Source organism: Schistocerca piceifrons, chromosome 3, assembly GCF_021461385.2.
Source record: "Schistocerca piceifrons isolate TAMUIC-IGC-003096 chromosome 3, iqSchPice1.1, whole genome shotgun sequence".
Classification (NCBI taxonomy): domain Eukaryota; kingdom Metazoa; phylum Arthropoda; class Insecta; order Orthoptera; family Acrididae; genus Schistocerca; species Schistocerca piceifrons.
Window position 1 is genome coordinate 17,666,558 of NC_060140.1, and position 25,776 is coordinate 17,692,333.

Genomic DNA, 25,776 nt, shown 5'->3' on the forward strand with positions numbered 1-25,776 from the left:
CTTCTTGTACATAAGTCGTTACTGTGCCTAATGTATTAAATCCCGACGCAATTTCTGTGTTTCATAATCAATGAGAAGGTCCATGGGATAGAGTAAAGCTGCAGTAGTGCATCGGAATCTAATACTGATCTCCCAGGAAACGCTGAAAGCAAACCACAAACAATAAGAAGATTTACTCATCTTGTATTTAGGCCGGCATTGTGACTTTTGTATTAAATCCCGACGCAATTTCTGTGTTTCATCGTCTGTTTGAAGCTCCAAGGTATAGGGGTAAATCTGCAGTCGTGCATCGGAATCTAATACTGATCTCCCAGGGAAGCCTCTAAGCAAACCACAAACAATGAGAAGGTTTACTCTTCTTGTAGTTAAGTCGGCATTGTGCTTTTTGTATTAAATCCTGACGCTATTTCTGTGTTTCATCGTCAATTTGTAGCTCCAAGGGATAGAGTAAAGCTGCAATAGTGCCTCGGAATCTAAGACTGATCTCCCAGGAAATGCTCAAAGCAAACCACAAACAATGAGAAGATTTACTCTTCTTGTACTTAAGTGCTTATTGTGCCTATTGTATTAAATACCGACGCAATTTCTGAGTTTCATCGTCAATGAGAACGTCCAAGGGATAGAGTAAAGCTACAGTAGTGCATCGGAATCTAATACTGATCTCCCAGGAAACGCTCAAAGCAAACCACAAACAATGAGAAGATTTACTCTTCTCCCACTTAAGTCGGCATTGTGGCTTTGTATTTAATCCCGACGCAATTTCTGTGTTTCATCGTCTGTTTGAAGCTCCAAGGTATAGGGGTAAATCTGCAGTAGTGCATCGGAATCTAATACTGATCTCCCAGGGAAGGCTCTAAGCAAACCACAAACAATGAGAAGGTTTACTCTTCTTGTAGTTAAGTCGGCATTGTGCTTTTTGTATTAAATCCTGACGCTATTTCTGTGTTTCATCGTCAATTTGTAGCTCCAAGGGATAGAGTAAAGCTGCAATAGTGCCTCGGAATCTAAGACTGATCTCCCAGGAAATGCTCAAAGCAAACCACAAACAATGAGAAGATTTACTCTTCTTGTACTTAAGTGCTTACTGTGCCTATTGTATTAAATACCGACGCAATTTCTGAGTTTCATCGTCAATGAGAACGTCCAAGGGATAGAGTAAAGCTACAGTAGTGCATCGGAATCTAATACTGATCTCCCAGGAAACGCTCAAAGCAAACCACAAACAATGAGAAGATTTACTCTTCTCCCACTTAAGTCGGCATTGTGGCTTTAGTATTTAATCCCGACGCAATTTCTGTGTTTCATCGTCAATGAGAAAGTCCAAGGGATAGAGTAAAGCAGCAGTAGTGCATCGGAATCTAGTACTGATCTCCCTGGATACGCTCAAAGCAAACCACAACATTGAGAAGATTTACTCTTCTTGGACTTAGGTCGGCATTGTTCCTTTTGTATTAAATCCCGACGCAATTTCTGTGATTCATCGTCAATGTGAAAGTCCAAGGGATAGAGTAAAGCTGCAGTAGTGCATCGGTATCTAATACTGATCTCCAGGGAAACGCACAAACCAAACTAGTAACAATGAAAATATGTAATCTTCTTGTACTTAAGTCGGCATTGTGCCTTTTGTATTAAATCCCGACGCAATTTCTGTGTTTCATCGTCAATGTGAAGGTTGAAGGGATAGAGTAAAGCTGCATTAGTGCATCGGAATCTACTACTGATCTCCCAGTAAACGCTCAAAGCAAACCAGAAAAATGAGAAGATTAACTCATCTGGCACTTAAGTCGGCATTGTGCATTTTTGTATTAAATCCCGACCCATATTCCTTGTTTCATCGTCAATTAGAATGTCCAAGGGATAGAGTACAACTGCAGTAGTGCATTGGAATGTAATACTGATTTTCACTAAACGCTCAAAGCAAACCACAAACAATGAGAGGATTTACTCTTCTTGCACTTAAGTCGTCAATGTGCATTATGTATTAAATCCCGACGCTATTTCTGTGTTTCATCGTCAATTTAAAGGTCCAAGTGATAGAGTAAAGCTCCTGTAGTGCATCGGAATCTAATACTGTACTCCCAGGAAACGCTGAAAGCTAACCACAAACAATGAGGAGATTTACTCTTCTTGTACCTGAGTCGGCATTGTGCCTTTTGTATTAAATCCCGACGCAATTTCTGTATTTCATCGTCAGAGTGAAAGACCAAGGGATAGAGTAAAGCTGCAGCAGTGCATCGGAATCTAATACTTATCTCCCAGGAAACGCTCAAAGCAAACAACAAACAATGAGAAGATTTACTCTTCTTGTACTTAAGTCAGCAATGTTCCTTTTGTAATAAATCATGACGAAATATCTGTGTTTCATGGTCAATGTCAAGGTCCAACGGATAGAGTAAAGCTGCAGTAGTGCATCGGAATCTAATACTGATCCCCCTGGAAACGCTCAAAGCAAACCACAAACAATGAGAAAATTTTCTCATCTTGTACTTAAGTCGGCACAAGGCCTTTGGATTAAATTCCGACGCTATTTCGGTGTTCATCGTCAATGTGTAGGTCCAAGGGATAGAGTAAAACTGCAGTAGTGCATCGGAATCTAATACTGATCTCCCTGGAAACGCTCCAAGCAAACCACAAACAATGAGAAGATTTACTCTTCTCCTACTTAAGTCGGCAGTGTGGCTTTTGTATTTAATCCCGACGCAATTTCTGTGTTTCATCGTCAATGAGAAGGTCCAAGGGATAGAGTAAAGCAGCAGTAGTGCATCGGAATATAGTACTGATCTCCCTGGATACGCTCAAAGCAAACCACAACATTGAGAAGATTTACTTTTCTTGTACTTAGGTCGGCATTGTTCCTTTTTTATTAAATCCCGACGCAATTTCTGTGATTCATCGTCATTGTGAAAGTCCAAGCGTTAGAGTAAAGCTGCAGTAGTGCATCGGTATCTAATACTGATCTCCAGGGAGACGCTCGTAGCAAACTAGTAACAATGAAAATATCTAATCTTCTTGTACTTAAGTCGGCATTGTGCCTTTTGTATTAAATCCCGACGCAATTTCTGTGTTTCATCGTCAATGTGAAGGTTCAAGGGATAGAGTAAAGCTGCATTAGTGCATCGGAATCTACTACTGATCTCCCAGTAAACGCTCAAAGCAAACCAGAAAAATGAGAAGATTAACTCATCTTGCACTTAAGTCAGCATTGTGCATTTTTGTATTAAATCCCGACCCATATTCTGTGTTTCATCGTCAATTAGAATGTCCAAGGGATAGAGTAGAACTGCAGTAGTGCATCGGAATCTAATACTGATTTTCACTAAACGCTCAAAGCAAACCACAAACAATGAGAAGATTTACTCTTCTTGCACTTAAGTCGTCAATGTGCATAATGTATTAAATCCCGACGCTATTTCTGTGTTTCATCGTCAATTTAAAGGTCCAAGTGATAGAGTAAAGCTCCTGTAGTGCATCGGAATCTAATACTGTACTCCCAGGAACCGCTGAAAGCTAACCACAAACAATGAGGAGATTTACTCTTCTTGTACCTGAGTCGGCATTGTGCCTTTTGTATTAAATCCCGACGCAATTTCTGTATTTCATCGTCAGAGTGAAAGACCAAGGGATAGAGTAAAGCTGCAGCAGTGCATCGGAATCTAATACTTATCTCCCAGGAAACGCTCAAAGCAAACCACAAACAATGAGAAGATTTACTCTTCTTGTACTTAAGTCGGCAATGTTCCTTTTGTAACAAATCATGACGCAATATCTGTGTTTCATGGTCAATGTCAAGGTCCAACGGATAGAGTAAAGCTGCAATAGTGCATCGGAATCTAATACTGATCCCCCAGGAAACGTTCAAAGCAAACCACAAACAATGAGAAGATTTTCTCTTCTTGTACTTAAGTCGGCACAGTACCTTTGGATTAAATTCCGACGCTATTTCGGTGTTCATCGTCAATGTGAAGGTCCAAGGGATAGAGTAAAACTGCAGTAGTGCATCGGAATATAATACTGATCTCCCTGGAAACGCTCCAAGCAAACCACAAACAATGAGGAGATTTACCCTTCTTGTACTTAAGTCCGCAGTGTGCCTTTTTTATAAAATCCGGACGCAATATCTGTGTTTCATCGTCAATTAAAAATTCCAAGGGATAGAGTAAAACTGCAGTAGTACATCGGAATCTAATACCGATCTCCCAAGCAACACTCAAAGCAAATCACAAACAATGAGAAGATTTACTCTTCTTGTACTTAAGTCGGCATTGTGCCTTCTGTTTTGAATCCACGCCATTTCTGTATTACATCGGAAAAGAGAAGGTCCAGGCGATAGAGTAAGCTGCAGTGGTGCGTCGGAATATAATACCGATCTCCCAGGAAACGCTCAAAGCAAACCACCAACAATGGGGAGATTTACTCCTGTTGTACTTATGTCGGCATAGTGCCTTTTGTATTAAATCTAGACGCAAAACCTGTGTTTCATCGTCAATTTGGGGGTCGAAGTTATAGAAAAAGGCTGGAGTAGTGCATCGGAATCTGATACTGATATCTCAGGATACGCTCAAAGAAAAGCACAAACAGGGAGAGGATTTACTATTCTTGTAGTTAAGTCGTTATTGTGCCCATTGTATTAAATCCCGACGCAATTTCTGCGATTCATCGTCAATGTGAAGGTCCAAGGGATAGAGTAAAGCTGTAGTAGTGCATCGGAATCTAATACTAATCTCCCAGGATACGCTCAAAGCAAACCACAAGCAATGAGAAGAATTACTCATGTTGTACTTAAGTCGCCTTGAACCTTATGTATTAAATCCCGGTGCAATTTCAGTGTTTCATCATCAATGTGAAGGTCCAAGGGATAAAGTAAAGCGGCAGTAGTGCAACGCAATCTAATACTGATCTCCAAGGAAACTCTCAAAGGAAACCACAAACAATGAAAAGATTTACTGTTCTTGTACTTAAGTCGATATTGTTCCTTTTGTATTAAATCCCGACGCAATGTCGTTGCTTCATCGTCGTTGTTAAGGTCCAAGGGAAAGAGTTAAGCTGCAGTAGTGCATCGCAATCTAATACTGATCTCCCAGGAAACACTCAAAGCAAACTACAAACAATGAGAAGATTTTCTCTTCTTGTACTTAAGTCGGCATTGTGCATTTTGTATTAAATCCCGAAGCAATATCTGTGTCTCATCGTCAATGAGAAGGTCCAAGGGATAGAGTAAAGCTGCAGTAATGCATCGGAATCTAATACTGATCTCCAAGGAAATGCAGAAAGCAAACCACAAACAATGAGACGATTTACTCTTCTTGTACTTAATTCGGCATTGTGCCTTTTGTATTAAATCCCACCGCAATTTCTGTGTTTCATCGTCAATGTGAAGGTCCATGGAATAGAGTAAAGCTGCAGTGGTGCATCGGAATCTAATACTGATCTCCCAGGAAACGCTCAAGGCGAACCACAAACATTGAGAAGATTTACTCTTCTTGTACTTAAGTCGGCATTGTGCCCTTTGTTTTAAATCCCGACTCAATATCTGTGTTTCATCGTCAGTGTGAAGGTCCAAGGGAAAGGGTAAATCTGCAGTAGTGCATCGGAATCTAATACTGATCTCACAGGACACGCTCAAAGCTAACCACCAACAATGAGAAGATTTACTCTTCATGTCTATAAGTCGGCATTGTGCCTTTTGTATTAAATCCCGACGCTATTTCTTGTTTCATCGTCAATTTGAACGTTCAAGGAATAGAGTAAACTGCAGTAAAGCATCGGAACCTGATACTGATCTCCCACTAAACGTTCATAGCTAACCACAAACAATGAGAAGATTTACGGTTCTTGTACTTAAGTCTTCATTGTGCCATTTGTATTAAATCCCGACGCAATTACTGTGTATCATCGTGAATGTGAAAGTCCAAGGGATAGAGTAATGCTGCAGTAGTCCATCGGAATCTAATTCTTATCTTCCAGGAAACGCTCAAAGCAAACCATAGACAATGAGAAGATTTACTCTTCTTGTACTTAAGTCGGCATTGTGCCTTTAGTATTAAATCTCGACGCAACGTCTGTGTTTCATCGTCTATGGGAAGGTCCAAGGGTAAAGTAAAGATACAGTAGTGCATCGGAATCTAATACTGAATTCCAGGGAGACGCTTACAGCAAACCACAAACAATGGGATGATTTACTCTTCTTGTACTTCTGTCAGCATTGTGCCTTTAGTATTAAATCCCGACGCAATTTCCGTCTTTCATCGTCAATGTGAAGGTCGAGACGATAGAGTCAAGCTTCAGTATTGCATCGGAATATAATACTGATTTCCCAGTAAACGCACCAAGCAAACCACAAACAATGAGCAGATTTACTCTTCTTGTATTTAAGCCGGCAATATTGCCTTTTGTATTAAATCCCGACGCAATTAATGTGTTTCATAGTCAATGTGAAGGTCCTAAGTTACGAGTTAATCTGTAGTAGCGCATCGGAATGTAGTACTGATCCCCCAGGAGACGCTCAAAGCAAACCACAAACCATGAGAAGATTTACTATTCTTGTACTTTAGTTGCCATTGTGCCATATGTATTAAATCCCGACGCTACTTCTGTGTTTCATCGTCAATGGGAAGGTAAAAGGATAGTGTAAAGCTGCAGTAGTGCATCGGAATCTATTACTGATTTCCCAGGAGTCGATCAAAACAAACCACAAACAATGAGAAAATTTACTCTTCTTGTCCTTATGTCGGCATTGTGCCTTTTGTATTAAAACCCTACGCAATTTCTCTGTTTCATCGGCAATGTGAAGGTCCAGGGGATAGAGTAAAGCTGCAGTAGTGCATGGGAATCCAATATTGACCTCCCAGGAAACGCTCAAAGCAAACCCCAAACAGTGATAGGACGTACTCTTCTTCTACTTCTGTCGGCAATGTGCCTTTTGTATTAAATACCGACGCTATTTCTGGGTTTCATCGTCTATTTGAAGGTCCAAGTGGTAGAGTAAAGCTCCTGTAGTGCATCGGATTCTAATACTGAACTCCCAGGAAACGCTGAGAGCAAACCACAAACAATGAGAAGATTTACTCTTCTTGTACCTGAGTCGGCATTGTGCCTTTTGTATTAAATCCCGACGCAATTTCTGTATTTCAACGTCAGAGTGAAGGTCCAAGTGTTGGAGTAAAGCTGCAGCAGTGCATCTGAATCTAACACTTATCTCACAGGAAACGCTCAAAGCAAACCACAAACAATGAGAAGATTTTCTCTTCTTGTACGTAAGTCGGCATTGTGTCTTTTGTATTAAATCCCGACGCAATTTCTGTGTTCATCGTCAATGTGAAGGTCCAAGGGATAGAGTAAAACTGTGGTGGTGCATCGGAATCTAATACTGATCTCCCAGGAAACGCTCCAAGCAAACCACAAACAATGAGAAGATTTACCCTTCTTGTACTTAAGTCGGCATTGTGCCGATTTTATAAAATCCCGGCGCAAAATCTGTGTTTCATCGTGAATTAGAAAGTCCAAGGGATAGAGTAAAACTGCAGTAGTGCATCGGAATCTAATACCGATCTCTCAGGCAACGCTCAAAGCAAACCACAAACAATGAGAAGATTCACTCTTCTTGTACTTAAGTCGTTATTGTGCCTATTGTATTAAATCCCGACGCAATTTCTGTGTTTCATCGTCAATGTGAAGGTATAAGGGATAGAGTAAAGCTGGAGTAGTGCATCGGAGTCTTGTACTGATCCCCCAGGACCCGTTGAAAGCAAACCACACACAATGAGAAGATTTACTCGTCTTGTACTTAAGTCTGCATTGTGCCTTTTGTATTAAATCCTGACGCAACATCTGTGTTTCATCGTCAATGGGAAGGTCCAAGGTATAGAGTAAAGCTGCAGTAGTGCATCGGAATCTAATACTGAATTCCCGGGAGACGCTTACAGCAAACCACAAACAATGGGAAGATTTACTCTTCTTGTACTTCTGTCGGCATTGTGCCTTTAGTTTTAAATCCCGACGCAATTTCCGTCTTTCATCGTCAATCTGAAGGTCCAGAGGATAGAGTCAAGCTGCAGTAGTGCATCGGAATATAATACTGATTTCCCAGTAAACGCACCATGCAAACCACAAACAATGAGCAGATTTACTCTTCTTGTATTTAAGCTGGCATTGTGCCTTTTGTATTAAATCCCGACGCCATTAATGTGTTTCATAGTCTATGTGAAGGCCCTAGGTTAGGAGTTAATCTGCAGTAAAGCATCGGAATCTAATACTGATCTCCAAGGAAACGCACCAAGCAAACCACAAGCAATGAGCAGAGTTACTCTTCTTGTACTTAAGTCAGCGTTGTGCTTTTTGTAGTAAATCCCGACGCAATTTATTGTGTTTCACCGTCAATTTGAAGGTCCAAGGGATAGACTAAAGCTGCAGTAGCGCATCGGAATCTAATACTGATTTCCTAGGATACGCTCAAAGCAAACCACAAACAATGAGATGATTTACTCTTCTTGTACTTAGGTCGGCATTGTGCCTTTTGTATTAAATCCCGACGCAATTTCTGTGCATCATCGTCAATGTGAAAGTCCAAGGGATAGAGTAAAGCTGCAGTAGTTCATCGGAATCTAATACTTAACTCCCAGGAAAGGCTCAAAGCAAACTAGTAACAATGATAAGATGTACTCTTCTTGTACTTAAGTCTGCATTGTGCCTTTTGTATCAAATCCCGACGCAATATCTGTGTTTCATCGACAATGTGAAGGTGCAAAAGATAGAGTAAAGCTGCATTAGTGCATCGGAATCTAATACTGATCTCCCAGGAAACGCTCAAATCAAACCAGAAATAATTAGAAGATTTACTCTTCTTGCACTTAAGTCGGCGTTGTGTCTTTTGTATTACATCCCGACGCAATTTCTGTGTTTCAACGTCAATTTGAATGTCCAAGGGATGGAGTAAAACTGCAGTAGTGCATCGGAATCTAATACTGATTTTCAGGAAACTCTTATAGCAATCCACAAACAATGAGAAGATTTACTGTTCTTGTACTTAAACGGCATTGTGCATTTAGTATTAAATCCAGACGCAAAATCTGTGTTTCATCGTCAATGTGAAGATCCAAGGGATAGACTAAAGCTTCAGTAGTGCATCGGAATGTGATACTGATTTCCCAGGAAACGCTCAAAGCAAACCACAAAGAATTAGAATATTTACTCTTCGTGTACTTAGGTTGGCATTGTGCCATTTGTATTAAATCCCGACGCAATCTCTGTGTTTCATCGTCAGAGTGAAGACCCAAATGATAGAGTAAATCTGCAGTAGTGCATCGGAATCCAATACTTATCTTCCAGGAAACGCTCAAAGCAAACCAGTAAAAATGAGAAAGTTTACTCTTCTTGTACTTAAGTCGCGATTGTGCCCTCTGTATTAAATCCTGACGCAATTTCTGTGTTTCATCGTCAATGAAAAGGTCCAAGGGATAGAGTAAAGCTGCAGTGGTGCATCGATAACTAATACTGATCTCCAGGGAAACGCTCAAAGCAAACTAGTAACAATAATAAGATGTACTCTTCTTGTACTTAAGCCGGCGTTGTTCCTTTTGTATTAAATCCCGACGCAATTTCTGACTTTCATCGTGAATGTGAAGGTTCAAGGGACAGAGTAAAGCTGCATTAGTGCATCGGAATCTACTACTGATCTCCCAGTAAACGCTCAAAGCAAACCGGAAAAAATGAGAAGATTTACTCATCTTGCACTTAAGTCGGCATTTTGCATTTTTGTATTAAATCCGGTCCCGTATTCTGTGTTTCATGGTCAATTAGAATGTCCAAGGGATAGAGTAAATCTGCAGTAGTGCATCGGAATCTAATACTGACTTTGACTAAATGCTCAAAGCAAACCACAAACAATGAGAAAATTTACTCTTCTTGCACTTAAGGCGTCAATGTTTCTTTTGTATTAAGTCCAGACGCTATTTCTGTGTTTCATCGTCAATTTAAAGGTCCAAGTGATATAGTAAAGCTCCTGTAGTGCATCGGAATCAAATACTGTACTCCCAGGAAACGCTGAAAGCTAACCACAAACAATGAGGAGATTTACTTTTCTTGTACCTGAGTCGGCATTGTGCCTTTTGTATTAAATCCCTACGCAATTTCTGTATTTCATCGTCAGTGTGAAGGTCCAAGAGATAGAGTAAAGCTGCAGCTGTGCATCGGAATCTAATACTTATATCCCAGGAATCGCTCAAAGCAAACCACAAACAATGAGAAGATTTACTCTTCTTGTACTTAAGTCGGCAATGTTCCTTTTGTATTAAATCATGACGCTATATCTGTGTTTTTTCGTCAATGTGAAGGTCCAACGGATAGAGTAAAGCTGCAGTAGTGCATCGGAATCTAATACTGATCCCCCAGGAAACGCTCAAAGCAAACCACAAACAATGAGAAGATTTTCTCTTCTTGTACTTCAGTCGGCATAGTGCCTTTGGATTGAATCCCGACGCTATTTCGGTATTCATCGTCAATGTGAAGGTCCAAGGGATAGAGTAAAACTGCAGTAGTGCATCAGAATCTAATACTGATCTTCCAGGAAACGCTCAAAGCAAACCACAAATAATTAGAAGAATTACTCTTCTTGTACTTAAGCCGGCATTATGACTTTTGTAATAAATCCCGATGCAATTTTTCTGTTTCATCGTCAATGTTAAGGTCCAAGGGACAGGAGTAAATCTGGCAGTAGAGCATCGGAGTCTAATACTGATCTCCCTGGAAACGCTCCAAGCAAACCACAAACAATGAGAAGATTTACCCTTCTTGTACTTAAATCCGCAGTGTGCCTTCTTTATAAAATCCGAACGCAATATCTGTGTTTCATAGTCAATTAGAAAATCCAAGGGATAGAGTAAAACTGCAGAAGTGCTTCGGTATCTAATACCAAACTCCCAGGCAATGATCAAAGCAAATCACAAACAATGAGATGATTTACTCTTCTTGAACTTAAGTTGGCATTGTGCTTTCTGTAGTAAATCCCGACGCAATTTCTGTATTACATCGTCAATGAGAAGGTCCAAGGGTTAGTGTAAAACTGCAGTAGCGCAACGGAATCTCATACTGATCTCCCAGGATACGCTCAAAGCAAACCACAAGCAATGAGAAGATTTACTCATGTTGTACTTAAGTCGCCTTGAACCTTATGTATTAAATCCCGGCGCAATTTCTGTGTTTCATCGTCAATGTGAAGGTCCAAGGGATAGAGTAAAGCGGCAGTGGTGCATCGGAATCTAATACTGATCTCCAAGGAACTCTCAAAGCAAACCACAAACAATGAAAAGATTTACTGTTCTTGTACTTATGTCGATATTGTTCCTTTTGTATTGAATCCCGACGCAATGTCGTTGCTTCTTCGTCATTGTGAAGGTCCAAGGGAAAGAGTCAAGCTGCAGTAGTGCATCGGAATCTAATACTGATCACCCAGGAAACGCTCAAAGCAAACCAGGAACAATGAGAAGATTTACTCTTCTTGTACTAAAGCCAGCCGGCATTGTGCATTTTGTATTAAACTCCCACGCAATATCTGTGTCTCATCGTCAAAGAGAAGGTCCAAGCGATAGAGTTAAGCTGCAGTAGTGCATCGGAATCTAATACTGATGTCCAAGGAAATGCACAAAGCAAACCACAAACAATGAGAAGATTTACTCTTCATCTACTTCAGCCTGCGTTGTGGATTTTGTATTAAATCCCGACAAAATTTCAGTGTTTCATCGTCAATGAGAAGGTCCAAGTGATAGGGTAAAGCTGCAGTAGTTCATCGGAATCTAGTACTGATCTCCCAGGACCCGCTCAAAGCAAACCGCAAACAATGAGAAGATTTACTCATCTTGTACTTAAGTCGGCATTGTGCCTTTTGTATAAAATTCCGACGCAACATCTGTGTATCATCGTCAATGGGTAGGTCCAAGGTATAGAGTAAAGCCGCAGTAGTGCATCGGAATCTTATACTGAATTCCCCGGAGACGTTCAAAGCAAAGCACAATCAATGGGAAGATGTACTCTTCGTGTACTTAAGTCAGCCCTGTGCCTTTTGTATTAAATCCCGACGCTATTTATGTGTTTGATCGACAATGTGAAAGTCAAAAGGATAGAGTAAAGCTGCATTAGTGCATCGGAATCTAATACTGATCTCCCAGGAAACGCTCAAAGCAAACCAGAAATAATGAGAAGATTTACTGTTCTTGTACTTAAACGGCATTGTGCCTTTACTATTAAATCCAGACGCAAAATCTGTGTCTCATCGGCAATTTGAAGGTCCAAGGGATAGACTAAAGCTGCAGTAGTGCATCGAAATCCGATACTGTTATCCCAGGAAACGCTCAAAGCAAACCACAAACAATGAGAAGATTTACTCTTCGTGCACTTAGGTTGGCATTGTGCCATTTGTATAAAATCCCGACGCAATTTCGGTGTTTCATCGTCAGTGTGAAGGCCCAAAGGGTAGACTAAAGCTGCAGTAGTGCATCGGAATCCAATACTTATTTTCCAGGAAACGCCCAAAGAAACCAGAAAAAATGAGAAGATTTACTCATCTTGTATTGAAGTCGGAATTGTGCCTTTTGTATTAAATCCCGACGCAATTTCTGTGATTCATCGTCAATGAGAAGGTCCAAGGGATAGAGTAAAGCTGCAGTAGTGCATCGGAATCTCATACTGGTCTCCCAGGAAACGCTCAAAGCAAATTACAAACAATGAGATGATTTACTCTTCTTCTACTTAAGTCAGCATTGTGCATTTTGTATTACAACCCGACGCTATTTCTGTGTGTCATCGTCGATTACAATGTCCAAGGGATAGAGTAAAACTGCAGTAGTGCATCGGAATCTAATACTGAATTTCACTAAACGCTCAAAGCACACCACATACAATGAGAAGATTTACTCTTCTTGCACTTAAGTCGGGAATGTGCCTTTTGTATTAAATCCCGACGCTATTTCTGTGTTTCATCGTTAATTTAAAGGTCCAAGTGATGGAGTAAAGCTCCTGTAGTGAATCGGAATCTAATACTGTACTCATAGGAAACGCAGAAAGCTAACCACAAACTATGAGAAGATTTACTCTTCTTGTACCTGAGTCGGCACTGTGCCATTTGTATTACATCCCGATGCAATTTCTGTATTTCATCGTCAGAGTGAAGGTCCAAGGGATAGAGTAAAGCTGCAACAGTGCATCGGAATCTGATACTTATCTCCCAGGAAACGCTCAAAGCGAACCACAAACAATGAGAAGATTTCCTCTTCTTGTACTTACGTCGGCATTGTGCCTTTGGATTGAATCCCGACGCTATTTCTGTGTTCATCGTCAATGTGAGGGTCCAAGGGATAGAGTAAAGCTGCAGTAGTGCATCGGAATGTAGTACTGATTTCCCTGGATATGCTCAAAGCAAACCACAAACATTGAGAAGATTTACTCTTCTTTTACTTAGTCCGGCATTGTGCCTTTTGTATTAAATCCCGACGCTATTTGTGTGTTTCATCGTCAATGTTAAAGTCCAAGGGATAGAGTAATGCTGCAGTAGTGCATCGGTATCTAATACTGATCTCCAGGGAAACGCTCAAAGCAAACTAGTAACAATGATAAGATGTACTCTTCTTGTACTTAAGTCGGCATTGTGCCTTTTGTATTAAATCCCGACCCATTTTCTATGTTTCATCGTCAATGTGAAGGTTCAAGGGATAGAGTAAAGCTGCATTAGTGCATCGGAATCTACTAGTGATCTCCCTTGAAAAGCTCAAAGCAAACCAGAAAAAATGAGAAGATTTACTCTTATTGCACTTAAGTCGGCATTGTGCCTTTTGTATTAAATCCCGACCCAGTTTCTGTGTTTCATCATCAATTAGAATGTCCAAGGGATAGAGTAAAACTGCAGTAGTGCATCGGAATCAAATACTGATTTTCACTAAACGCTCAAAGCAAACCACAAACAATTAGAAGATTTATTCTTTTTGCACTTAAGTCGGCAATGTGCCTTTTGTATTAAATCCCGACGCTATTTCTGTGTTTCATCGTCAATTTAAAAGCACAAGTGATAGAGTAAAGCTCCTGTAGTGCATCGAAATCTAATACTGTACTCCCAGGAAACGCTGAAAGCTAACCACAAACAATGAGAAGATTTACTCTTCTTGTACCTGAGTCGGCATTGTGCCTTTTGTATTAAATCCCGACGCTATTTCTGTATTTCATCGTCAGAGTAAAGGTCCAAGGGATAGAGTAAAGCTGCAGCAGTGCATCGGAATCTAATACTTCTCTCCCAGGAAACGCTCAAAGCAAACCACAAACAATGAGAAGATTTACTCTTCTGGTACTTAAGTCGGCAATGTTCCTTTTGTAATAAATCATGACGCAATATCTGTGTATCATCGTCAATGTGAAGGTCCAACAGATAGAGTAAAGCTGCAGTAGTGCATCGGAATCTAAAACTGATCCCCCAGGAAACGCTCAAAGCAAACCACAAACAATGAGAAGATATTCTCTTCTTCTACTTGAGTCGGCATTGTGCCTTTGGATTGAATCCCGACGCTATTTCTGTGTTCATCGTCAATGTGAAGGTCCAAGGGATAGAGTAAAGCTGCAGTAGTGCATCGGAGTCTAATACTGATCTCCCTGGAAACGCTCCAAGCAATTCACTAACAATGAGAAGATTTACCCTTCTTGTACTTAAGTCGGCAGTGCACCTATTTTGTAAAATCCGGACGCAATAACTGTGTTTCATCGTCAATTTGAAAATCCAAGGGATAGAGTAAAACTGCAGTAGTGCATCGGAATCTAATACTCATCTCCCAGGCAACGCTCATAGCAAATCACAAACAATGAGAAGATTTACTCTCCTTGTACTTAGGTCGGCATTGTGCCTTCTGTATTAAATCCCGACGAAATTTCTGTGTTACATTGTCAATGGGAAGGTCCAGGCGATAGAGGAATTTGCAGTGGTGCACCGGAATATTATACTGATCTCCCAGGACACGCTCAAAGCAAACCACCAACAATGAGGTTATTTACTCTTGTTTTACTTAAGTCGGCATTGTGCCTTTTGTATTAAATCCAGACGCAAATCCTCTGCTTCATCGTCAATGTTAAGGTTCAAGGGATAGAGTAAAGCTGCATTAGTGCATCGGAATCTACTACTGATCTTTCAGGAAACGCTCAAACCAAACCAGAAAAAATGAGATGATTTACTCTTCTTGCACTTAAGTCGGCATTGTGTCTTTTGTATTAAATGCCGACGCTATTTCTGTGTTTCATCATCGATTTAAAGGTCCAAGTGATAGAGTAAAACTTCAGTATTGCATCGGAATCTAATAATCTACTCCCAGGAAACGCTGAAAGCAAACCACAAACAATGAGCAGATTTACTCTTCTTGTACTTAGGTCTGCAATGTTCCTTTTGTATTATATCCTGAAGCAATTTCTGTGTTTCATCGTCAATGAGATGGTCCAAGGGATAGAGTAAAGCTGTAGTAGTGCATCGGAATATAATACTGATCTAACCGGAAACGCTCCAAGCAAACCACAAACAATGAGATGATTTACTCTTCTTGTACTGAAGTCGTTATTGTGCTTTTTGTATTAAATCCTGACGCTATTTCTGTGTTTCATCGTCAATTTGAAGCTCCAAGGGATAGAGTGAAGCTGCAATAGTGCACCGGAATCTAATACTGATCTCCCCGGAAACGCTCAAAACAAACCACAAATAATGAGAAGATTTACTCTTCTTGTACTTAAGTCGTTATTGTGCCTATTGTATTAAATCCTGACGCAATATCTGTGTTTCGTAGTTAATGAGAAGGTCCAAGGGATGGAGTAAAGCTGCAGCAGTGCATCGGAATCTAGTACTGATCTCCCAGGAAACGCTCAAAGCAAACCACGAACAATGGAAAAATTTACTCTTCTTGTACTTAAGTCGGCATTGTGAGTTTTGTATTAAATCCCGACGCAATTTCTGTGTTTCATCGTCAATGAGATCGTCCAAGGGAAGGAGTAAAGCTGCAGTGGTGCATCGGAATCTGGTACTGATCCCCCAGGAAACAGTCAAAGCAAACCACAAACAAAGAGAAGGTTTACTATTCTTGAACTTAAGGCTCCATTGTGCCATTTGTATTAAAAACCGACGCAACTACTGTGTTTCATCGTCAACGGGAAGGTCCAAGGGTAGGGTAAAGCTGCAGTAGTGCATCGGAATCTAATACTGATTTTCACTAAACGCTCAAAGCAAACCACAAACAAAGAGAAGATTTTCTGTTCTTGTACTTAAACGGCAATGTGCCTTTAGTATTAAATCCAGACGCAAAATCTTTGTTTCATTGTCAAACTGAAGGTCCAAGGGATAGAGTAAAGCTACAGTAGTGCATCGGAATCTGATACTGATATCACAGGAAACGCTCAAAGCAAACCAAAAACAATGAGAAGATTTACTCTTCGTTTACTTAGATTGGCATTGTGCCATTTGTATTAAATCCCGATACAATTTCTGTGTTTCATCGTCAATGTGAAAGTCCAAGGGAAAGTGTAAAGCTGCAATAGTGCATTGGAATCTAATACTGAATTCCCGGGAGTCGCTCAAAGCAAACCACAAACAATGAGAAGATTTACTCTTCTTGTACTTCGATCGGCATTGTGCAATTTGTATAAACTCCCGACGCAATTTCTGTGCTTCATCGTGAATGAGATGGTCCAAGGGATAGAGTAAAGCTGCAGTAGTGCATCGGAATCTAATACTGATCTCCCAGGAAGCGCACAAAGCAAACCACAAACAATGAGAAGATTTACTCCTCTTCTACTTCGGTCGGCATTGTGCATTTTGTATAAAATCCCGACAAAATTTCTGTGTTTTATCGTCAATCAGAAGGTCCAAGTGATAGAGTAAAGCTGCAGTAGTGCATTGGAATGTAATACTGAATTCCCGGGAGTCGCTCAAAGCAAACCACAAACAATGAGAAGATTTACTCTTCGTGTACTTAGGTTGGCATTGTGCCTTTTGTATTAAATCCCGACGCAATTTCTGTGTTTCATCGTCAGTGTGAAGGCGCAAAGGATAGTGTAAAGCTGCAGTAGTGCATCGGAATCTAATACTGATCTCCCAGGAAACGATCAAAACAAACCTGACAAAATGAGAAGATATACTCTTCTTGTACTTAAATCAGCATTGTGCATTTAGAATTAAATCCCGAAGCAATTTCTGTGTTTAATCGTAAATGGGAAGGTCCAAGGGATAGAGGAAAGCTGCAGTAATGCATTGGAATCTAATAGTAATCTCCCAGGAAACGCTCAAAGCAAACCAGACACAATGAGAAGATTTACTCTTCTTGTAATTAAGTCGGCATTATGCCTTTTGTATTACATTCCGACGCAATATCTGTCTTTCATCCTAAATGCGAAGGTCCAAGGGATAGAGTAAAGCTAAAGCAGTGCATCGGAATCTAATACTTATCTCACAGGAAACGCTCAAACCAAACCTCAAACAATGAGGACATTAACTCTTCTTGTACTTAAGTCGGCATTGTGCCTTTTGTATTAAGACCCGCCGCAATTTCTGTATTTCATCTTCAATGTGACGGCCCAAGGGATACGTTAAAGCTGCAGTAGTGCATCGGGATCTAATACTGATCTCCCAGGAAACGCTCAAAGCAAACCACAAACAATGAGAAGATTTACACTTCTCGTACTTAAGCCAACATTGTAACTTTTGTAATAAATGACGACGCAATTTCTGTGTTTCATCGTCAATGTGAGGGTCCAAGGATTAGGAGTAAATCTACAGTAGTGCATCGGAATCTAATTCTGATAAGCTAGGAAACGCTCCCACAAACCACATTCAATGAGAAGATTTACTCTTCTTGTACTTAAGTCGGCATTGTGCCTTTTGTATTAAATCCCGACGCAATTTCTGTGTTTCATCCTCCATTTGAATGTCCAAGGAATATTGAAAAACTGTGGTAGTGTATCGGAATCTAATACTGATTTTCAGGAAACGCTCAAACCAAACCACAGACAATGAGAACATTTACTGTTCTTGTACTTAAGTCGGCATTGTGCCGTTTGTATTAAATCCGGACGCAAAATCTGTGTTTCATCGTCAATGTGAAGGTCCAAGGGATAGAGTAAAGCTTCAGTAGTGCATCGGAATCTGATACTGATTTCCCAAGATACGCTCAAAGCAAACCACAAACAATGAAAAGATTTACACTTCTTGTACTTAGGTCGACATTATGCCTTTTGTATTAAATCCCGACGCAATATCTGCAGTAGTGCATCGGAATCTAATACTGTTCTCCCAGGAAACGCTCAAAGCAAACCAGAAAGATTGAGAAGATTTACACCTCTTGCACTAAAGTCGGCATTGTGCCTTTTGTATTAAACCCCGACGCAATTTCTGTGTTTCATCGTCAATTAGAATGTCCAAGGTATAGAGTAAAACTGCAGTGGTGCATCGGAATCTAATACTGATTTTCACTAAACGCTCAAAGCAAACCACAAACCATAAGAAGATTTACTGTTCTTGTACTTATATGGCATTGTGCCTTTAGAATTAAATCCAGACGCAAAATCAGGGTTTCATCGTGAATGTCAAGGTCCAAGGGATAGAGTAAAGCTACAGTAGTGCATCGGAATCTGATACTGATTTCACAGGAATCGCTTAAAAAAAGCCACAATCAATGAGAGGATTTACTCTTCGTTTACTTAGATTATCATTGTGCCGTTTGTATTAAATCCTGATTCAATTTCTGTGTTTCATCTTCAATTTGAAGGTCTAAGGGATAGAGTACTGGTGCAGTAGTGCATCGTAAACTAATAATGATCTCCCAGGAAATGCTCCAAGCAAACCACAAACAATGAGACCATAAACTCTGCATGTACTTATGTCAGCATTGTGCCTTTTGTATTAAATCCCGACGCAATTTCTGTGTTTCACCGTCAATGTGAAGGTCCAAGTTATAGAATAAAGCTACAGTAGTGCATCGGAATCTAATACTGAACTCCAAGGAAACGCTCCAAGCAAACCACAAAGAATGAGAAGATTTACTCTTGTTGTCCTTAAGTCTGCATTTTGCCTTTTGAATTAAATCCAGACGCAAAACCTATGTTTCATCGCCAATGTGAAGGTCCAAGGGATAGAGTAAAGCCGCAGTAGTGCATCGGAATCTGATACTCATATCCCAGGATACGTTCAAAGCAAACCACAAACAATGATAAGATTTACTCTTCTTGTACTTCGGCCGTCATTGTGCATTTTTTATAATATCCCGACGCAATTTCTGTGCTTCATCGTCAATGAGATGGTCCAAGGGATAGAGTAAAGCTGCAGTAGTGCATCGGAATCTAATACTGATCTCCCAGGAAGCGCACAAAGCAAACCACAAACAAAGAGAAGATTTACTCTTCTTCTACTTCAGTCGGCATTGTGCATATTGTATAAAATCCCGACAAAATTTCAGTGTTTCATCGTCAATGTGAAGGCCCAAGTGATAGAGTAAAGCTGCAGTAGTGCATTGGAATTTAATACTGATTTCCCGGGAGTCGCTCAAAGCAAACCACAAACAATGAGAAGATTTACTCTTCTTGTACTTCGGTCGGCATTGTGCCTTTAGTATTAAATACCGACAACATTTCTGTGTTTCATCGTCAATTTGAAGGTCCAGGGGATAGAGTAAAGCTGCAGTAGTGCATCGGAATATAATACTGATTTCCCAGGAAACGCTCAAAGCAAACCACAAACCATGAGAAGGTTTACTCTTTTTGTATTTAAGCCGGCATTGTGACTTTTGTATTAGATCCCGTCGCAATTTCTGTGTTTCATCGTCAATGTGGAGGTCCTAGGGATAGGAGTCAATCTGCAGTAGTGCATCGGAATCTAATACCGATCTCCAAGGAAACGCACCAAGCAAACCACAAACAATGAGCAGATATTCTCTTTTTGTACTTAAGTCGGCGTTGTGCCTTTTGTATTAAATCCCGACGCAATTTCAGTGTTTCATCGTCAATGTGTAAGTCCAAGGGATAGAGTAAAGCTGCAGTAGTGCATCGTAATATAATACTGATCTCCCAGGAAACGCTCAATGCAAACCACAAACAATGAGAAGTTTTTCTCTTTTTGTACTTAAGTCGGCATTGTTTCTTTAGCATTAAATCCAGACGCAAAATCTGTGTTTCATCGTCAATGTTAAGGTCCTAGTTTTAGAGTAAAGCTACAGTGATGCATCGGAATCTAGTACTGATCTACCAGGAAACGCTCAAAGCAAACCACAAACAATGACAAGATTTACTCTTCTTGTACTTATGTCAGCATTGTGCCTTCTGTATTAATTCCCGACGCAATTTCTATGTTTCACCGTCAATGAGAAGGTCCAATTTTTAGAGAAAACTGCAGTGGTGCATTGGAATCTAGTACTGATCTCCCAGGATACGCTCAAAGCAAACCACAAACAATGAGAAGATTTACTCTTCTTGCACTTAAGTCGGCAATGTGCATTTTCTATTAAATCCGGACGCAATTTTTGTGTTTCATCGTCAATGAGAAGGTCCAAGGGATAGAGTAAAGCAGCAGTAGTGCATCGGAATCTAGTACTGATCTCCCAGGATACGCTCAAAACAATCCACAAACAATAAGAAGATTTACTCTTGGTGTACTTATGTCGGCATTGTGCCTTTTGAATTAAATCCAGACCAATTTCTTTCTTTCATCGTCAATGTGATTATCTAAGGGATAGAGAAAAGCTGCAGTAGTGCATCGGAATCTAATACTGATCTCCCAGGAAACGCTCAAAGCAAACCTGACGAACTGAGAAGATTTACTCTTCTTGTACTTAAATCAGCATTGTGCATTTTGAATTAAATCCCGAAACAATTTCTGTGTTTCATCGTAAATGGGAAGGTCCAAGGGATAGAGGAAAGCTGCAGTAATGCATTGGAATCTAATACCGATCTCCAAGCAAACGCTCAAAGCAAACGACAAATTATGAGGAGATTTACTCTTGTTGTACTGATGTCGGCATTGTGCCTTTTGTATTGAAACCCGACGCATTTTCTGTATTTCCTCGTCAATGTGAAGGTAAAAGGGATAGAGTAAAGCAGCAGTAGTGCATCGGAATCTAATACTGTTCCCCCAGTAAACGCTCAAAGCAAACCAGAAACAATGAGAAGATTTACTCTTCTTGTAATTAAGTCGGCATTGTGCCTTTTGTATTACATTCCGGCGCAATTTCTGTGTTTCATCCTAAATGCGGAGGTCCAAGGGATAGAGTAAAGCTAAAGCAGTGCATCGGAATCTAATACTTATCTCACAGGAAACGCTCAAACCAAACCACAATCAATGAGGAGATTGACTCTTCTTGTACTTAAGTCGGCATTGTGCCTTTTGTATTAAGACCCGCCGCAATTTCTGAATTTCATCGTCAATGTGACGGTCCAAGAGATACGGTAAAGCTGCAGTAGTGCATCGGAATCTAATTCTGATCTCCCAGGAAACGCTGAAAGCAAACCACAAACAATGAGAAGATTTACTCTTCTCGTACTTAAGCCAACATTGTGACTTTTGTAATAAATCCCGACGCAATTCCTGTGTTCCATCGTCAATGTGAAGGTCCAAGGAATAGGAGTAAATCTGCAGTAGTGCATCGGAATCTAATTCTGATCAGCCAATAAACGCTCCAAGCAAACCACATCGAATGAGTAGATTTACTCTTCTTGTACTTAAGTCGGCATTGTGCCTTTTGTATTAAATCCCGACGCAATTTCTGTGTTTCATCGTCCATTTGAATGTCAAAGGGATAGAGGAAAACTGTAGTAGTGCATCGGAATCTAATACTGACTTTCAGGGAACGCTCAAAGCAAACCACAAACAATGAGAAGATTTACTGTTCTTGTAATTAAGTCGGCATTGTGCCGTTTGTATTAAATCCAGACGCAAAATCTGTGTTCCATCGTCAATGTGAAGGCCCAAGGGATAGAGTAAAGCTTCAGTAGTGCATCGGAATCTGATACTGATTTCCCAAGATACGCTCAAAGCAAACCACAAACAATGAAAGGATTCACACTTCTTGTACTTAGGTCGGCATTGTGCCTTTTGTATTAAATCCCGACGCAATTTCTGTGTTTCATCGTCAATGCTAAAGTCCATGGGATAGAGTAAGGCTGCAGTAGTGCATCGGAATCTAATACTGATCTCCTTATAAACGCTCAAAGCAAACCTGAAAAAATGAGAAGATTTACTCCCCTTGTACTTAAATCGGCTTTGTACATTTTGTAGTAAATCCCGACACAATTTCTGTGCTTCATCGTCGTTGAGTAGGTCCAAGGGATTGAATAAAGCAGTAGTGGTGCATCGGAATATAATACAGATCTCCGAGGTAACGCTCAAAGCAAACCACAAACAATGGAAAATTTACTCTTCTTGTACTTAAGTCAGCAATGTGCTTTTTTATTAAATCCCGACGCAATTTCTTTGTTTCATCGTCAATGTAAAGGTCCAAGGGATAGAGTAAAGCTAAAGTAGTGCATCGGAATTCAATACATATCTCCCATGAAACGCTCAAACCGAACCACAATCAATGATGAGATTTACTCTTCTTGTACTTAAGACGGCATTGTGCCTTTTCTATTAATTCCCGACGCAATTTCTGTGTTTCATCGTCAATGTGAAGTTTCAAGGGCTAGAGTAAAGCTGCAGTAGTGCATCGGAATCTAATACTGATCTCCCAGGAAACGTTCAAAGCAAACAACCAGCAATGAGAAGATTAACTCTTCTTGTGCTTAAGCCGGCATTGTGAGTTTTGTAAAAAATCCTGACGCAATTACTGTGTTTCATCGTCAATGTGAAGGTCCAAGGGATAGGAGTAAATCTGCAGTAGTGCATCGGAATCTTATACTGATCTCCCTGGAAACGCTTCAAGCAAACGACAAACAATGAGATGATTCACTCTTCTTGTACTTAAGTCGGCCTTGTGCCTTTTGTATTAAATCCAGACGCAAAATCTGTGTTTCATCGTCAATGTGAAGGTCCAAGGGATAGAGTAAAGCTGCAGTATTGCATCGTAATCTGATACATATTTATCAGGAAACGCTCAAAGGAAACCACAAACTATGAGAAAATTTACTCTTCTTGTACTTAGGTCGGCAATGTGATTTTTGTATCGAATCCCGACGCAGTATCTGTGTTTCATCGTCAATGTGAAGGTCCAAGGGATAGAGTAAAGCTGCAGTAGTGCATAGGAACCTAGTACTGATATCCCAGGATACACTCAAAGCTAACCAGAAACAATGAGAAGAACTACCCTTCTTGTACTTAAGTCGGCATTGTGACTTTTGTATTAAATCCAGACGCAATTTCTGTGTTTCATCGTCAATGCGAGGGTCCAAGGGATAGAGTAAAGCTGCAGTAGTGCATCGGAATCTTCTACTGATCTCCCGGGAAACGCTCAAAGCAAACCACAAAGAATGAGAAGATTTACTCTTCTTGTACTTACGTCGGCATTGTGCATTTTGTATTACATCCCGAAGCAATTTCAGTGCTTCATCGTGAATGTGAAGGTCCAAGGTATAGAGTAATGCTGCAATAGTGCATCGGAAACTAATAAAGATCTCCCAGGAAACGCTCCAAGCAAACCACAAACAATGCGAACATAGACTCTTCATGTACTTAAGTCGGCATTGTGCCTTTTGTATTAAATCCGGACGCAAAATCTGTGTTTCATCCTCAATGTGAAGGTCCTAGGGGTAGAGTAAAGCCGCAGCAGTGCATCGGAATCTAATACTGATCTCCAAGGAAACGCTCAAAACAATGAGGAAAAAATCATAAGATTTACTCTTCTTGTACTTAAGACGGCATTGTGCTTTTTGTATTAATTCCCGACGCTATATCTGTGGTTCATCGTCAATTTGAAGGCCCAAGGAATAGACTAAAGCTGCAGTAGTGCATCGGAATCTAATACTGATCTCTAAGGAGACGCTCAAAGCAAACCACAAACAATGAAAAGATTTTCTCTTCTTGTACTTAAGTCGTCATTGTGCTTTTCGTATAAAATCTCGACTCAATTTCTGTGTTTCATTTTCAATGAGAAGATCCAAGGGATACAATAAAGCTGCAGCAGTGCATCGGAATATACTTCTGACCTCCCAGGAAACGCTCAAGGCAAACCAGATATAAAGTGAAGATTAACTCTTCCTGTCATTAAGTCGGCATTATGCCTTTTGCATTATATCCCGACGCAAAATCTGTGTTTCATCGTCAATGTGAAGGTCCAAGGGGTAGAGCAAAGCTACAGTAGTGCATCGGAATCTAATACTGATCTCCCTGGAGACGCTCCAAGGAAACCGCAAACAATGAGAAGATTTACTCTTCTTGCGCTTAAGTCGATATTGTGCCTTTTGTATTAAATCCCGACACAATTTCTGTGTTTCATCTTCAATGTTAAGGTCCGAGGTATAGAGTAAAGCAGCAGTAGTGCATCGGAATCTAATAATGATTTCTCAGGAGACGCTCAAATCAAACCACAAACAATGGGAAGAATTACAATTCTTGTACTTAGGTCGGCATTGTTTCTTTTGTATCAATTCCCGACGCAATTTCTGTCTTTCATCGTCTTTGTGAGGGTCCAAGGGAACAAGTGAAGCTGCAGTAGTGCATCGGAATCTATTACTTATCTCCCAGGGAACGCTCAAAGCAAACCACAAACAATGGGAAGATTTACTCTTCTTGTACTTAAGTCGGCAATGTGATTTTGTATTAAATCCCGACGCAATTTCTTTGTTTCATCCTCATTGTGAAGGTCCAAGGGATAGAGTAAACCTAAAGAAGTGCATCGGAATCTAATACATATCTCTCAGGAAACGCTTAAACCAAACCACAACAAATGAGGAGATTTACTCTTCTTGTACTTAAGACAGCATTGTGAATTATCTATTAATAGCCGACGCAATTTCTGTGTTTCATCGTCAATGTGCAGGTCCAAGGGATAGAGTTAATCTGCAGTAGCACATCGGAATCTAATACTGATCTCCCAGGAAATGCTCAAAGCCAACCAGAAACACTGAGAAGATTTATTCTTCTTGTACTTAAGTCAGCATTTTGCCTTTTGTATTAAATCCCGACGCAATTTCTGTGTTTCATAGTCAATGTGAAGGTCTAAAAGACAGAGTAAAGCGGCCGTAGCGCATCGAAATCTAATACTGATCTCCCAGGAAACGCACAAAGCAAACCACAAACTATATGAAGATTTACCCATCTTGTTCTTAAGTCGGCATTATGCCTTTTGCATTATATCCCGACGCAAAATCTGTGTTTCATCGTCAATGTGAAGGTCCAAGGGATAATGTAAAGCTGCAGTAGTGCATGGGAATGTAATACTGATCGCCGAGGAAACGCTCAAAGCAAACCACAAACAATGAGAAGATTTAATCCACTTGTACTGCAGTCGGCATTGTGCCTTTTGTATTAGATCCCGAGGCATACTCTGTGTCTCATCGTCATTGTGAAGGTCCAAGGTGTAGAGTACAGCTACAGTAGTGCATCGGAATCTAATACTGATCTCCCAGGAAACGCAGAAAGCAAACCACTAAGAATGAGAAGATTTACCTTTGTTGTGCTAATGCCGGCATTATCACTTTTGTATTAAATCCCGACGCAACCTCTGTGTATCATCGTCAAAGTAAAGGTTCAAGGGATAGAGAAAACCTGCTGTAGTGCATCGGAATCTCATACTGATCTCCCAGGAAACGCCCAAAGGAAACCACAAACAATGAGAAGTTTTTCTCTTCTTGTAC